The following is a 14,647-nucleotide window of genomic DNA, read 5'->3' as shown; positions in this document are numbered from 1 at the left end:
TGAATGTATCTCGTTGTGACCCCTCAATCTCCAACTCATTATCTAGTTCCTCCTCCTCCCTATCATTGTCCGTCTCTTACTCTTTCCTTCCTCTATCCATCTGCTTCTCCCCTCTAACTTTCCCTCTCTTCTCTAGTTATTTTCCACCCCCCTCCCCCCCCCCCCCTCCCCCAGCTCCGCCCCTCTGTCTGTCCATCCGCTCATCACAGTTAGAGTTTGCTGGTTCTTAACCCCACAGTATTTCTTTCCCGACAATGGGCAAAATGTGTACCAAGTTTAGTTGAAACCAATCGAGCAGATACGAGCTTTTTACCCGCGACTTTACACGCATAACCACAGACAACATGTGTTTTACACATATGTAATATATTTTAAACATATTTGTACACATATTTTGACCTGTATCTCTAGCTAATTTCGGCCTGCAGTTTCGTTTTCACTGAGCTCAATATTAAAGTCAGTTAATTTCATGTTCCATGACTCCTTTGAACGATAATTCGTTAAGATGTGGAACGAATCATTTTACATACATGTCTTAACTTAACTTTTAAAAATAGCTATATGACTGAACTTTCTTTGCATCACATCGCCTGACAGAACATATCTCCTGACATAATTTTGTTGAGATATTCAGCAGCTTATAGGGCACTGCCAAAAGGGTTAGTAATAAAGTACTAACGAATGTAAACTTCATGCATGAAGCAGCAATTTTTCATGCGTCTCTGTTTTTATGATGTCATATCTCCTGAACTATTTGTCGTCAATGATTCTGTGTGAATACTCCATGGTGTAAGTGAATACTGTCTCCAAAATGTATCACGAACACCGATAGCGAAAATGCACTGCTAAAATGTAGTAAGGGACAAACGTTTTCCTTTCATCATTTCTTTTGGGCTGTCAGCGAGAAAAGGTTTACTGTCATGTATAAGTTTGTTGGAAGCCGTAGTGTACCAATTGTCAAATACTGGATGAAGAAAATCTGATTATATGCCCGTCCTAGGCTACACTTCTGTCTCGCTCCATCCTCCCCCTCCCCCTTTCCATACGTTGATAGACACACTCCTGGAAATGGAAAAAAGAACACATTGACGCCGGTGTGTCAGACTCACCATACTTGCCCCGGACACTGCGAGAGGGCTGTACAAGCAATGATCACACGCACGGCACAGCGGACACACAGAAACCGCGGTGTTGGCCGTCGAATGGCGCTAGCTGCGCAGCATTTGTGCACCGCCGCCGTCAGTGTCAGCCAGTTTGCCGTGGCATACGGAGCTCCATCGCAGTCTTTAACACTGGTAGCGTGACGCGACAGCGTGGACGTGAACCGTATGTGCAGTTGACGGACTTTGAGCGAGGGCATATAGTGGGCATGCGGGATGCCGGGTGGACGTACCGCCGAATTGCTCAACACGTGGGCGTGAGGTCTCCACAGTACATCGATGTTGTCGCCAGTGGTCGGCGGAAGGTGCACGTGCCCATCGACCTGGGACCGGACCGCAGCGACGCACGGATGCACGCCACGACCGTAGGATCCTGCGCAGTGCCGTAGGGGACCGCACCGCCACTTCCCAGCAAATTAGGGTCACTGTTGCTCCTGGGGTATCGGCGAGGACCATTCGCAACCGTCTCCATGAAGCTGGACTACGGTCCCGCACACCGTTAGGCCGTCTTCCGCTCACGCCCCAACATCGTGCAGCCCGCCTCCAGTGGTGTCGCGACAAGCGTGAATGGAGGGACGAATGGAGACGTGTCGTCTTCAGCGATGAGAGTCGCTTCTGCCTTGGTGCCAATGATGGTCTTATGCGTGTTTGGCGCCGTGCAGACGAGCGCCACAATCAGGACTGCATACGACCGAGGCACACAGGGCCAACACCCGGCATCATGGTGTGGGGAGCGATCTCCTACACTGGCCGTACACCTCTGGTGATCGTCGAGGGGACACTGAATAGTGCACGGTACATCCAAACCGTCATCGAACCCATCGTTCTACCATTCCTAGACCAGCAAGGGAACTTGCTGTTCCAACAGGACAATGCACGTCCGCATGTATCCCGTGTCACCCAACGTGCTCTAGAAGGTGTAAGTCAACTACCCTGGCCAGCAAGATCTCCGGATCTGTCCCCCATTGAGCATGTTTGGGACTGGATGAAGCGTCGTCTCACGCGGTTTGCACGTCCAGCACAACCGCTGGTCCAACTGAGGCGTCAGGTGGAAATGGCATGGCAAGCCGTTCCACAGGACTACATCCAGCATCTCTACGATCGTCTCCATGGGAGAATAGCAGCCTGCATTGCTGCGAAAGGTGGATATACACTGTACTAGTGCCGACATTGTGCATGCTCTGTTGCCTGTGTCTATGTGCCTGTGGTTCTGTCAGTGTGATCGTGTGATGTATCTGACCCCAGGAATGTGTCAATAAAGTTTCCCCTTCCTGGGACAATGAATTCACGGTGTTCTTATTTTAATTTCCAGGAGTGTATTATCCTCCCACTCATTCTTTCCATAGAGTGATACGTGTACCGGGTTTGACTGAAATTGTTACAGTGGTTTAGGAGATATGGTACATACGTACGTAAGACGACGTATGTACTTGTACGTACGTACATACGTACGTGCATAAAAACTGACATAAAACTTCTGTAATATGTATGGTTATAAATGACGTTCTAAGGGGCAGAGTAAATTTAAGTATTACTTTCAGTAAATGCTGAAGCGAGCGCAAGAGGCTTCAGCGTTATTAGGCAGTTATGCCAGTTTCTGTGGCTCTTTAGTGTTTGTATGGATACAAATGCCGCACTCTGGGGCACATTAAATTAAAATATAATTTTTTGTAAACACTGAGTCGAGCATTACAAGCTTCAAACTGGAGAGAACTAATTTCATGAAATGTATTCGCAATTGCGAATGTGGACTTCAGCTGTAGAACGGAATGACGACTCGAATCCGATTTTCCCGCTAATAGCGATTGGTTGCCTTACCATTTGGCTACCCGAGCTCGACTCGCAGCTATATCCAAACTTCCATATGTCGTCAACTACGTGTACATACCTGTACCCGTACATTCGTTATGTATATTCCCGTACAGGGGAGACATTTTAGCCGGCGGTTTTGACCGAGCGGTTGTAGGCGCTTCAGTCCGGAACCGCGCGACTACTACGGTCGCAGGTTCGAATCCTGCCTGCGGCATGGATGTTTGTGATGTTCTTCGGTTAGTCAGGTTTAAGTAGTTCTAAGTTCTAGGGGACTGGAGACCTCAGCTGATAAGTCCCACAGCTCTCAGAGCCATTTGAACCATTTTGAGACATTTTACTTGAAACTCGCTAGCCCGGTGTTGACGGATAAATACAATATTGCAGTGCATGTGTTATTCCGAATTGCGATGCAATGTTTGCATACATGCATGTCCGAAGACAGTTTGCGCAGTAATTCGGGATCACACAGACACTGCAACACCGTTACCTCGCGAGAGATCGCACCGAGTCTTCTCAGACGGGAGCACACGCGCAGAGTACAGCAAGTGTTTGCCGGCGGTTTTCGCGATACGCGGATCGATGAGCTAACGGAGAGCCCGTGGCAGGTTAATGGAGCCTTAGAAGCGCTACGCCGCAGTGACGTGGGATGACGCCGGGAGAGCGGGGCTCGGCGTCTGCGAAGTGGCGGGCGGTCCATTAGCAGGGCACAGCGCGGCCCGGCAAGCTGCGCTCCTTGTTCCCAGAACGCGCAGCGCAGGCTGCCGTCTCTGGTACCAACCTCGGCCCGGCCGCCGGCTGGCCTTGGAACGCGCCGAGCCGCGCGCAGCCGCGTCGTGAGAACCCGGGCCGGCGCGGCTACCGTGCGGAACCTGCCTCGCTGTTCCTCTCGTCTCGCTACACGTTCGCCCTGAGTGGCGTACTCGTCAGTACCACAGTGCTAATGGGGGCTCGCTGCGGCGGAACCGCACACCTGCCGCAGAGCCACTTCCTCACAAACCGGTGATAAGGCGCCGTGATATTTGTTGTTAACGGATGAGCCGATTCGCCCGGAAAATCTTATTTTTAAGGGTGTAACGCCCCGTTACCTTTGGGGAAAGTCAGTTCGAAATAAATTGTCAATATTAATGAAATTCTCGAACAGACGTGTGACTAAGATATTTTTTATTGTTCTTTTTACTTATTTTTTTTTACTATTAAAAACAGTCTTGATCATGATTTATTTATCAAGGTGACGGGTTTTGAAAACTACTGTGGTCATCTTTATACCATAGAGTAGGAACCTCATTCTGTTGGAGAATCACTAGTAGTGGGTTCAAATGGCTCTGAGCACTATGGGACTTAAGATCTATGGCCATCAGTCCCCTAGAACTTAGAACTACTTTAACCTAACTAAGCTAAGGCCGTCACACAACACCCACTCATCATGAGGCTGAGATAATCCCTGACCCCGCCGGGAATCGAACCCCACTAGTAGTGATTCTCCAACAAAATTACGTTCCTACTCTATGGTCTGAATATGACCACAGTAGTGGTCGAAACCGGTCACATGGTTAAATAAATCGTGATCAAGACTGTTTTTAATAGTAAATATTTGTAAGACATTGATCACTGCCTTTCCCATAATGTATTCAAAAGTAATTTATTTTATTTTATTTTGATAACTAGTTTCTGTAGTTATGCTGTATGGGTGTGAGACTTGGTCTCTCACTGTTCAAAATGAAAAGCTGTTTCGAGTATTTGAAAACAAAATGTTGAGGAAAATCTTCGGGGCAAAAAGGGATGACATTAGCAGAGAGTGGCGGAAACTGCATAACGAAGAGGTTCACCAACTCTGTTCAAGCCCTGACATAATCAGTATTATTAAATCACGTAGCCTGCGATGGGCGGGTCACGTAGCTCGAATGGATGAGGGCAGGGCAGCGCGCAGAGTGGTGGTAGGGCACTTAGAGGGAAAACGTCCCGTGGGGAGACCGAGGCGTAGATGGGAGGACAATGTGAAGGCTGATTTGAGGAGCCTAGGTATTTACGGTGAATGGAAGGTAATAGCCCAAGACATGGACAGATGGCGAAAATACGTTGCTGTGGTAATGAAGTCTAAGTCCGGTTGACCAGTGAGTGAGTGTGAGTGAGTTTCTGTATTCCACTACGTCATCTTCACGCCGCATATGCATGTCTCAGAATAAACGATAATGCCATACACTACCATATATCCGTGGATTTCATTGGGTTGGATTGATTTGGCGGAAGAGACCAGACAGCGAGGTCATCGGTCTCATCGGATGAGGGAAGGATGGGGAAGGAAGTCAGCCGTTCCTTTTCAAAGGAACCACCCAAGCATTTGCCTGAAGCGATTTAGGAAAATCACGGAAAACCTAAATCAGGGTGACCGGACGCGGGATTGAACCGTTTTCCTCCAGAATGCGAGTCCAAAGTGCTAACCACTGCGCCACCTCGCTCGGTCCTGGATTTCGTCAATTCAAACCGTTTCACAAGTTCTTCGGCCGGCAGCTGTGGCCTAGCGGTTTTAGGCGCTTCAGTCCGGAACCACGCGGCTGCTACGGTCACAGGTTCGAATCCTGCCTCGGGCGTCGATGTGTGTGATGTCCTCAGATTAGTTAGGTTTCAGTAGTTCTAAGTCTAGGGGACTGATGAACAAGTGCTTCACTCGAAGACTCGGTAGCAACGAAGTCTTCCAATAAAGCACTTGAGAAACAGTTTGTATTTACCAAATCCAGGAATGTATGGCACTGTATGGAATTACCGTTTATTTTGAGATATACAAATGGGACCTGAAGATGGCACAGTGGAATGCCGGTACTGGTTTTTGTCCAAATAAAAGAACATCTTAGTTACATGACTGTTAGAGAATTTCATTGATCCTGACAGTTACTTAACCAGCTGTTGCCTCCTGTCCATGATGGACCAACTGAGATTCGAAACAAAGGTTGTTTCAGAAACAGAGGGTATAAATTCAGGTATGTTTTCCCCATATGTAGAAAATAAAAAAGTTTTAACACGTGACCGGAAGTGGTTCATTTCTGAGCTATGGCTTTGAAACCACTGATATTGACTGGAAAGTTTCTCTACCCACACGAAGGAACAAGCCGGGAATGTTACATTGGTAAGCTGCCAGGCTGTGAATATGCACAATTCTTAACCAGGATATCTGCACAAACCATTCTGTTAGCTTGGCCTTCTACAAAAATGACAAAATTCTCAACATAGAATTTCTTGAAAAGCATGTCCCAACTTTTAATAAAACAACAAACTTTTATCAGTTCATTTGCTTACATTTTTTTTACTTGAATTCATTAAATAACTTTTACTTCTCAACAATTAAAGAAACATGCTTCTGACAAAACTGGATTGCAATGGGAATCGTACAGCCAACCAGTAGCAAGTCAAAAGTTTATACAAACCTTTACCTAGTTTTCGATAGACAGTTCACGATCTGATGTATACATGTTTATTGCAGTGATGATGGTGCACAGCGCCATTCCAAATATAATAATAAATATCTGAAGATATTTAACATTAACAGTCATATATCTACGACACTTTGCCATTTTAGTATTCAGTTGTTGTATTAACAATACGAGTACTCTTCGATTTCACTACATTACGTTTTAAGAACATCCGCTCATCTTTTGTTTGCCAACGTGAGCCTGTTTTTACTAAATATGATGTGCTACCATTATTTACTGATCTGTTACAAGATGGTGATTTTACATTGGGCACTTCGTAGAGAGCCTATATTTTTCTTAATTTATGGCCAACTTTTAGCTTGACATCAAGATAAGTGTCCTGCAATATATGTTAAAGGCATAAAATGTAAGTACATATTTCGAGATTTTACAAAAATTTACATTCATTGTTTAAGACATTTTACATCTTTTGAATTTTACGTTGTCTTCCTGTATGCAACTTTTGCTTTAAGCAAATACTTGATAACGGCATAAACGGCGGAAACCTGGTTTGTACTTAAATGAACAATGAAATAGTGAAACGGTGGTGTGTTCCTCAACAAAAATAATTACACCTGTCACGTACCGCATGAAAAGAGAAACTAAGTCGTAAAACTAAGTCAACAGTGGTGGTGGTGGAGGGTAGTGTTGAACGTCCCGTCGACAACGAGGTCATTAGAGACGGAGCGCAAGCTCGGGTTAGGGAAGGATTGGGAAGGAAATCGGCCGTGCCCTTTCAAAGGAACCATCCCGGCATTTGCCTGAAACGGTTTAGGGAAATCACGGAAAACCTAAATGTGGATGACCGTCGTCCTCCCGAATGCGAGTCCAGTGTGCGAACCACTGCGCCACCTCGCTCGGTAAGTCAACAGTAAATTGATCCGTATAAATGCTACGGCATTGGTTTGTGTGTAGGACGCTCGTCTGCCTTAGAATTTACACGGATCATTTTTACAGGTGATTAAGCCTTCTGGCTATGCCATAGCATTTAGAGGCATCAGTTTACTATCGACTTCGTTTCACTCTTCACACAATATCTAACACGTCGGATTACTTCCTATGAGGAGGGCAGGCTTGTATTTCTCGAAACCAACGTAAAAGTTTGAATAAAATTTTGAATGCACTGGTTGGCTGTATGATTCCCATTGTGTCCATAATTCTGCAATTGTCGACCGCTGCATGTTCAAGATTTTAAAATAATTGAGCCCACAGGCGATGACGTAACAAGTCCACTAGAGCCTTGGAATAGCAGCAAGAATTAGACAGGATAACGAATTGTGCATAAATGTAACACAGAGTGAAGAACACAAAAAGGGCATTTACGTTGTTATATCACCAAATTAAACAACTAGTAAGACTTGGCTACAACGATACGGAAGATTCCAATTACACTTCATTAAATAACCCAAGGTTTCGTATGCCAGTTATGTCCAGAAAACACTTAATAGTTTACAGCAGAATATAAAGAAAAGGCAATCTGTGGAGGAGATCAAACAGCAAGGCCATCGGTTCCATAGGATTAGGGAGGAATGGGGAACAAATTCGGCCGTGCCCTTTCAAAGGAACCATCCCGGCATTTGCCTGCAGCGAGCTATGGAAATCACGTAAACCTAAATCAGTATGGCCGGACGTGGGTTTGAAGCGTCGTCTTCCTGAATGCGAGTCCAGTGTCATAACCACTGCACCACTTCACTCGGTTTCTGGTTCATAACCTGTGCCAAACTTAATACACTCCGGCTAACTGCCTTCCCAAGGTGCGTCGACAAGTTAATAGCCAGACCTGGACTGTAGAAAACGCACTGAAAGTAGAAAGGCTGCAAGATGACTTTCTCACTCGTCCACAACATGAACTAATGTGGCAATGTACCACACCTACTCCATCATCGGTAGTAATGTCATAACTGGCTCCAGCACACGGCTGCCCCGAAGAGCTCGACCAATCGGCGCAAGGTGGCGTTGTGCTGGCTGCCCCTATGGGCGCAGAAAGTAAACAAGTTCTCGCAAGTAAAGAAAATATACTCTGATATATGCTATCGAGTCCACGCATTCGTAGGGGTTAGTCACCGTTTCCGAAGACAGTCAGTTCTGATGCGAAAGCTACCTCGAGTTTTGTGTTTGGCGTTAGAAATTTGCTCCGATCGGGAGATGGCAGAAGGGCAGTACTGTATTTGCTCGTGTCGTTTGTGCCAGGGGAGGTGCCCACAGCGAGGGAGTCCGGTCGGGAAGACATTTAAACGTCTCTATTGCATTCTATGTGTTCATGGGAAGTTTACATATCCTGGTCGGGAGATAGGAAGAGCATGATCGACAACTCCAGATATAGAGGAGGAGATTCGGAATTTTGTGCAGACGACTGCTTATGTCAGCACACGACGGTTGGCTACGACATTACCCATGGTCCCCACACTGCAGTGGTAGCTCAAAATGGTTCAAATGGTTCTGAGCACTATGGGACTTAACATCTATGGTCATCAGTCCCCTAGAACTTAGAACTACTTAAACCTAACTAACCTAAGGACATCACACACATCCATGCCCGAGGCAGGATTCGAACCTGCGACGGTAGCAGTCACGCGGTTCCGGACTGAGCGCCTAGAACCGCGAGACCACTGCGGCCGGCTGCAGTGGTAGCACATAGAGTTGTGATAGCAGAAAATAGTGGAAAAAGCAATGTTCTCGTGCTACATCCTACTGTAGTCTCCATTCAGTTATCTTGTCTGAAAACTGCAACTTCTCCGTCACAATACCTCTCTAACACAAGTTCATAGTAGGAAGGGAAATACTGTTGCCTACTCGTAGTGTCAACACTTCTATTTGTGATAACGAGGTTACATTCTTGAATTAATAATTTCACATTCACTACCAGCAAATCCTCTACATTCTCTGACTGATTTAAAAGTGGAATAATAGGAGTGTTCATTCTGAAGAGTGTTCTTCCAGAAATCGGAAACGTTCCTTTAAGGAACGCGGAATTGTCTGGTAGCTGTCATCAGTAAAATTCAATCATAAAGGTTGCTCGCCCTATGTGAAATCGTCAATCACTGTAACACTCTAGATTATCACACGAAGGGAGCATCTGGTCTAGTAACCGAAACCCTTAGGCGGTGCTGATCTACGTATTGTTGCTAATGGGCAAGGATGGATAGGCCATAGTTATTTCCGCACATAGTCCTAAGAGGTCAGCAATGTAGCATTGGGGTAAAAGCGCATTATGGTGTCCCGCGGCTGTTGCGTTGAGTACCGATACTGGTAAAAAATGGTTCACATGGTTCTGAGCACTATGGGACTTAACTTCTGAGGTCATCAGTCGCCTAGAACTTAGAACTACTTCAACCTAACTAACCTAAGGACATCACATACATCCATGCCGGATACAGGATTCGAACCTGCGACCGTAGCGGTCACGCGGTTCCAGACTGTAGCGCCTAGAACCGCTTGGCCACACCGGCCGCCACCGATACTGGTAACAACACGCGGTTTGACAGATGGGAACTGAGTACGGCGAATCGTGAGTCGGCTGTCGTTAGCCAACCAGAATGCTCAGCCATAGTTTCCTACAGTCCCTAAATAAAGGTTGCTGGTATGTTGTTCAATTAGGCTATAATTAAACCAAATAGTCGGATATATTTTCGGTCGAAGAACCAGTCTAGGTTGCCAATGACATTAGGAACTTTATTTAGGTATTTCAGCTTTTTGAGACATCTTTGGTATTTATTTGGGAATTGCGAAAACGCATTAATGATAAAGATCCAAAATTTAGGTATGCACCTTCGGTTAAGGTGTACAGCAGTATTAAGATAGGGCCACGCTTAAAATATTACAACATAAATATAGCAACACTGATTGTAGTAGTCGTGATTACATAATACTTAAGACTTGAAGATTTTAAGTGTGGCTCTATCGTGGGATTGCTGTATGCCTTCGCCGAACGTGTATACCAAAATTTTGGCTATTACTGACTAATGCATTACTCGCAGTCTCCAAATAATTCTGAAGATGCCTCAAAAAGGGGAAACACGTAAATAAAGCTTCTGCTTTCATTTGCAACCTAGATTGTTTTTCATACAGAAACAAGTGTCGTTAAGATTGCAGCGCCATAAGCATGGACTGGGAGGTTTTACATATCGTCGGAATTTGCAGCAAAATCAGAGAGGAGACATAGAAGAGGATTAACGCAATGATGATAGTGTACCTCTCGTTACGGTACATGTTAGCCAGTTATGGTAACAGTATTTCAGTACTGACGTTCGTTGGCTTCGCCGACTACGCCAGTTATAACCTTGCAACCTAACCTAGGCCTCGGGCTACGATACAGACCTGTCAGAACAAATAGATTTTTTTTTCATACGCCAAAGAAATGCGAAAGTCAGTAACCAAGCTTAAAAATCATAATAAATAGATCGCTTAAAGTTAATCTACTGCTTACTGTACGACAAGTGTATCAATTCGTATGGCTTGCCGAAAGAAAACTAATGTTCAGCAATTCACCTTGGCTAGGTTATGCTATCACCAGAACAACGTCGGCGGGTTGCCGACAACAGCACGCAACGCGAAACAGCGGAAACCGCAAGTGCACTTTAGCGTAGCATTGGTCACGAAGAGCAATACATTGAAGAACGCAAATTGTTATTGTAGAGTGCGAAGCTATTCGTGGTAAGACTTACCGTAAAGTGCCTGCTTCGGAAGCTCCGCAAGTAATTGTTACACCGGTAGATTCTGATCACGTGACGACTCTGACAATTGGTTAGTTTCACAGAACTGGCCGCTGTCATCACTCTTCGCAGGTGGGAAAGAGGCAGGGCGGAGGTGTGAGGTGTTGGTTTGACGTCGCCGTTTGTACAAAACACTCCCTATTGTCGCCCACCAAATGTTGCTGACCAGAGATCACTTTGGGAACAGGACAGGGTGGGGTAGCCACGTGTCGCGCGGCTTCCACGTGGACCGCACGCGGCAGAGAATCCGACTGCACGCTACGCGAGCGACGGCAGCCGTGCGACTGCGGCCAGAGGCAGGCGGCTCGCAGAGCCTGCAGCCACGCCACGCCGTGCTGTAGCGGCTCGGCTCTGCCCGGCCTTGGCGCGCAGCCGCGTGAATGGGCAGCGGCGGCCGTGAACCCGCCTCGCGGACAGGTGGAAGGCACCGCGCCGCTCCAGCCGCGGCCGAAACCCGCTGCACGTACTGTGCTCTGCCTCCTGCGTTCTCCCAGGAGCGTCGCCACAACACCAAACATTCACTGTACGACGGACGAATACGCAAATCAAAAAGAGAATCATAGCAATCAAAGCTGCAGCATCCAGCCTCTGTCACAGCCGAGCCCCACTGCACGTACCACGATGTACATCCACTGTTCTCCCTGATGCGTCAGCATAGGGCCAAGCTCATTAGACGAAAGGCCTGTTCCTAAAGACTGGAAAGTACCACAGATCGCACCAATATTCAAGAAAGGAAATACACTACTGGCCATTAAAATTGCTACACCACGAAGATGACGAGCTACAGACGCGAAATTTAACCGACAACAAGACGATGCTGTGACATGCAAATGATTAGCTTTTCAGAGCATTCACACAAGGTTGGTGCTGGTGGCGACACCTACAACGTGCTGACATGAGGAAAGTCTCCAATCGATTTCTCATACACAAACAGCAGTTGACAGGCGTTGCCTGGTGAAACGTTGTTGTGATGCCTCGTGTAAGGGGGAGAAATGCGTACCATCACGTTTCCGACTTTGATAAAGAACGGATTGTAACCTATCGCGATTGCGGTTTTCGTATGGCGACATTGCTGCTCGCGTTGGTCGAGATCCAATGAAAGTTAGTAGAATATGGAATCGGTAGGTTCAGGAGCGTAATACGCAACGCCCTCCTGGATCCCAACGGCCTCGTATCACTAGCAGTCGAGATGACAGGCATCTTATCCACACGGCTGTAACGGATCGTCCAGCCACGTCTCGATCCCTGAGTCAACAGATGGGGACGTTTGCAAGACAAGAACCATCTGCACGAACAGTTCGACGACGTTTGCAGGAGCATGGATACCAGCTCGGAGACCATGGCTGCGGTTACCTTCGACGCTGCATCACAGACAGAAGAAAAGAGCCTGCGATGGTGTAGTCAACGACGAACTTGGGTGCACGAATGGCAAAACGCCGTTTTTTTCGGAAGAATCCTGGTTCTGTTTACAGCACCATGATGGTCGCATCAGTGTTTGCGACATCGCGGTGAACGCACATTGGAAGCGCTTATTCGTCATAGGCATACTGGCGTATCGTCCGGCGTGATTGTATGGTGTGCCATTGGTTACACGTCTCGATCACCTATTGTTCGCATTGACGGCACTTTTAACAGTGGACGTTACATTTCAGATGTGTGGCAACCCGTGGCTCTACTCTTCATTCGATCCCTGTGAAACCCTACATTTCCGCAGGATAATGCACGAACTCATGTTGCAGGTCCTGTTCGGGCATTTCTGGATACAGAAAATGTCCGAATGCTGCCCTGGCCAGCACATTTCCAGATCTCACAGCAATTGAAAACGTCTGGTCAATGGTGGCCGAGCAACTGGCTCGTCACAATACGCCAGTCACTACTCTTGGTGAACTGTGATATCGTGTTGAATCTGCCTGTGCCGCTGTACCTGTACACGCCATCCAAGCTCAGGCGTGTCAAGGCCGTTATTACGGCCAGAGGTGGTTGTTCTGGGCACTGATTTCTCAGGATCTATACACCCAAACTGCGTGAAAATGTAATCACTTGTCAGTTCTAGTATAATATATTTTTCCAATGAATACCCGTTTATCATCTGCATTTCTTCTTGGTGTATCAATTTTAATGGCCAGTAGCGTATATAAAAAATACTGATTCCTCACAAATCTACCTAACTTGTACGTACTTTCGAAAAATGAGTTAGACTGACAGAACTACACCATTAAAGAAACAGTTCTATGTCACTGATAACATTACGAGTTAGCAAAGGTGAGTAATAACTGTTACCTCAAATCATGTAGACAGCATTAAGAAGCGGTGTTCAATACACACTGCAGCACAGTGACACGACACAAAATGATTTCCCTGTTATTGATTTACATCGTGAGATATTACTCGTATTCAAAATAACTGTGAACAGCTCTCTACGCAATGTCTCAAATCTGGCCTTAAGACATAAAAAAAGAAGAATCCCCAATGACACAGAGATTCCAGGCCACACACGTTGCCGGCATCAGAATACGCATTTCGCTGTTGATACAGGACGCATTCCCCAGAAATGTAAATACACAGCCATATTTTTTCGGATTAATTACAGCCGTTGGATGCAGCGTGGCGGCAGATTTGCGAGAATGTTATTTCCCGAGAGGCGACAAAAAAGCAACACGGAACAGGCTGACGCGAACCGACCGGCCTCCCGCGCCGCCGCCGCCGCCGGATGAGGGACGGCGATGCGTGGCGCCGTGTTTACGGCGGCGCGTCGCCGCGTCTCTCGCCCCCGAGCCTCCTAAATCCGTCCGCGCGGCCACCGGAGCGAGCGTAATCGTCCGACAACAGGCAGCGTTCCGGCGAGGCGGCCATTCTACACGGCGCTGCCCACCAAACGGCGAGTAGACGCCTATCAGCACGTGCGGCTGCCGATTACTGCCGTAATTTATGCCCTTTCATGTCCTGCTCCGCGAGCGCCAGCAATACAAGGAAGATATTACTGCGTCAACACCAATAGGTATACTGCATGAGACACATTACAGGGTGTCGTGAAAGGTACTTCACTCTCAACTCTCCTCTTCTTATAGCTTGGATGGATGGTGAACCTCTGTATATCTACGTGCCTTTTTTCCAAAAAAATTCTGATATGGCTATGGCATGCTTAATTTATTGTTCCCGTATTTACATAACCTTACTGGACCAACTAGCGCTTTCTCTAGAGAACGTACTCTGTCCTTATGTGTAGATATTTCTGTTGGTGACGGAGGATGACGTACTGAATATCGCCACATCAATATTTACTTCATCAGCAGACAAATAATTGTAACTATAGGGAGTAGTATGTTTTAGTTTGGTTAGCATCTGCAAGTACATGTGGCAAGAGCAAGCCATGAGTGTCTATTTCCTCCTCTGCAGCAGGTTATGTATTGAAGTGTTGAACTTGGACGCTAAACGGTTGGTCTATACTGACAGGCGTAGTCCTTTTAGTGTACAATCATTCAGAAAACATCAGATCGTA

General features: G+C 46.6%; 1 protein-coding gene across 1 annotated transcript in view; it reads right to left on the bottom strand.

The window, feature by feature from the left end:
- Positions 1 to 11,414, bottom strand: part of LOC126282042 (fat-like cadherin-related tumor suppressor homolog) — a 1,587,586-nt gene extending 1,576,172 nt beyond the window's left edge. The window contains exon 1 of the mRNA XM_049981457.1: positions 11,101 to 11,414. The gene's annotated coding sequence lies outside the window, so the exon portion shown is untranslated. The remainder of the gene's footprint in view (positions 1 to 11,100) is intronic.
- Between the last annotated feature and the right edge of the window lie 3,233 nt (positions 11,415 to 14,647).

Source organism: Schistocerca gregaria, chromosome 7 (assembly GCF_023897955.1).
Source record: "Schistocerca gregaria isolate iqSchGreg1 chromosome 7, iqSchGreg1.2, whole genome shotgun sequence".
Taxonomy (NCBI): domain Eukaryota; kingdom Metazoa; phylum Arthropoda; class Insecta; order Orthoptera; family Acrididae; genus Schistocerca; species Schistocerca gregaria.
The sequence above is the reverse complement of the archived record's forward strand: the minus strand, read 5'-3'. Positions and strand labels throughout refer to the sequence as shown.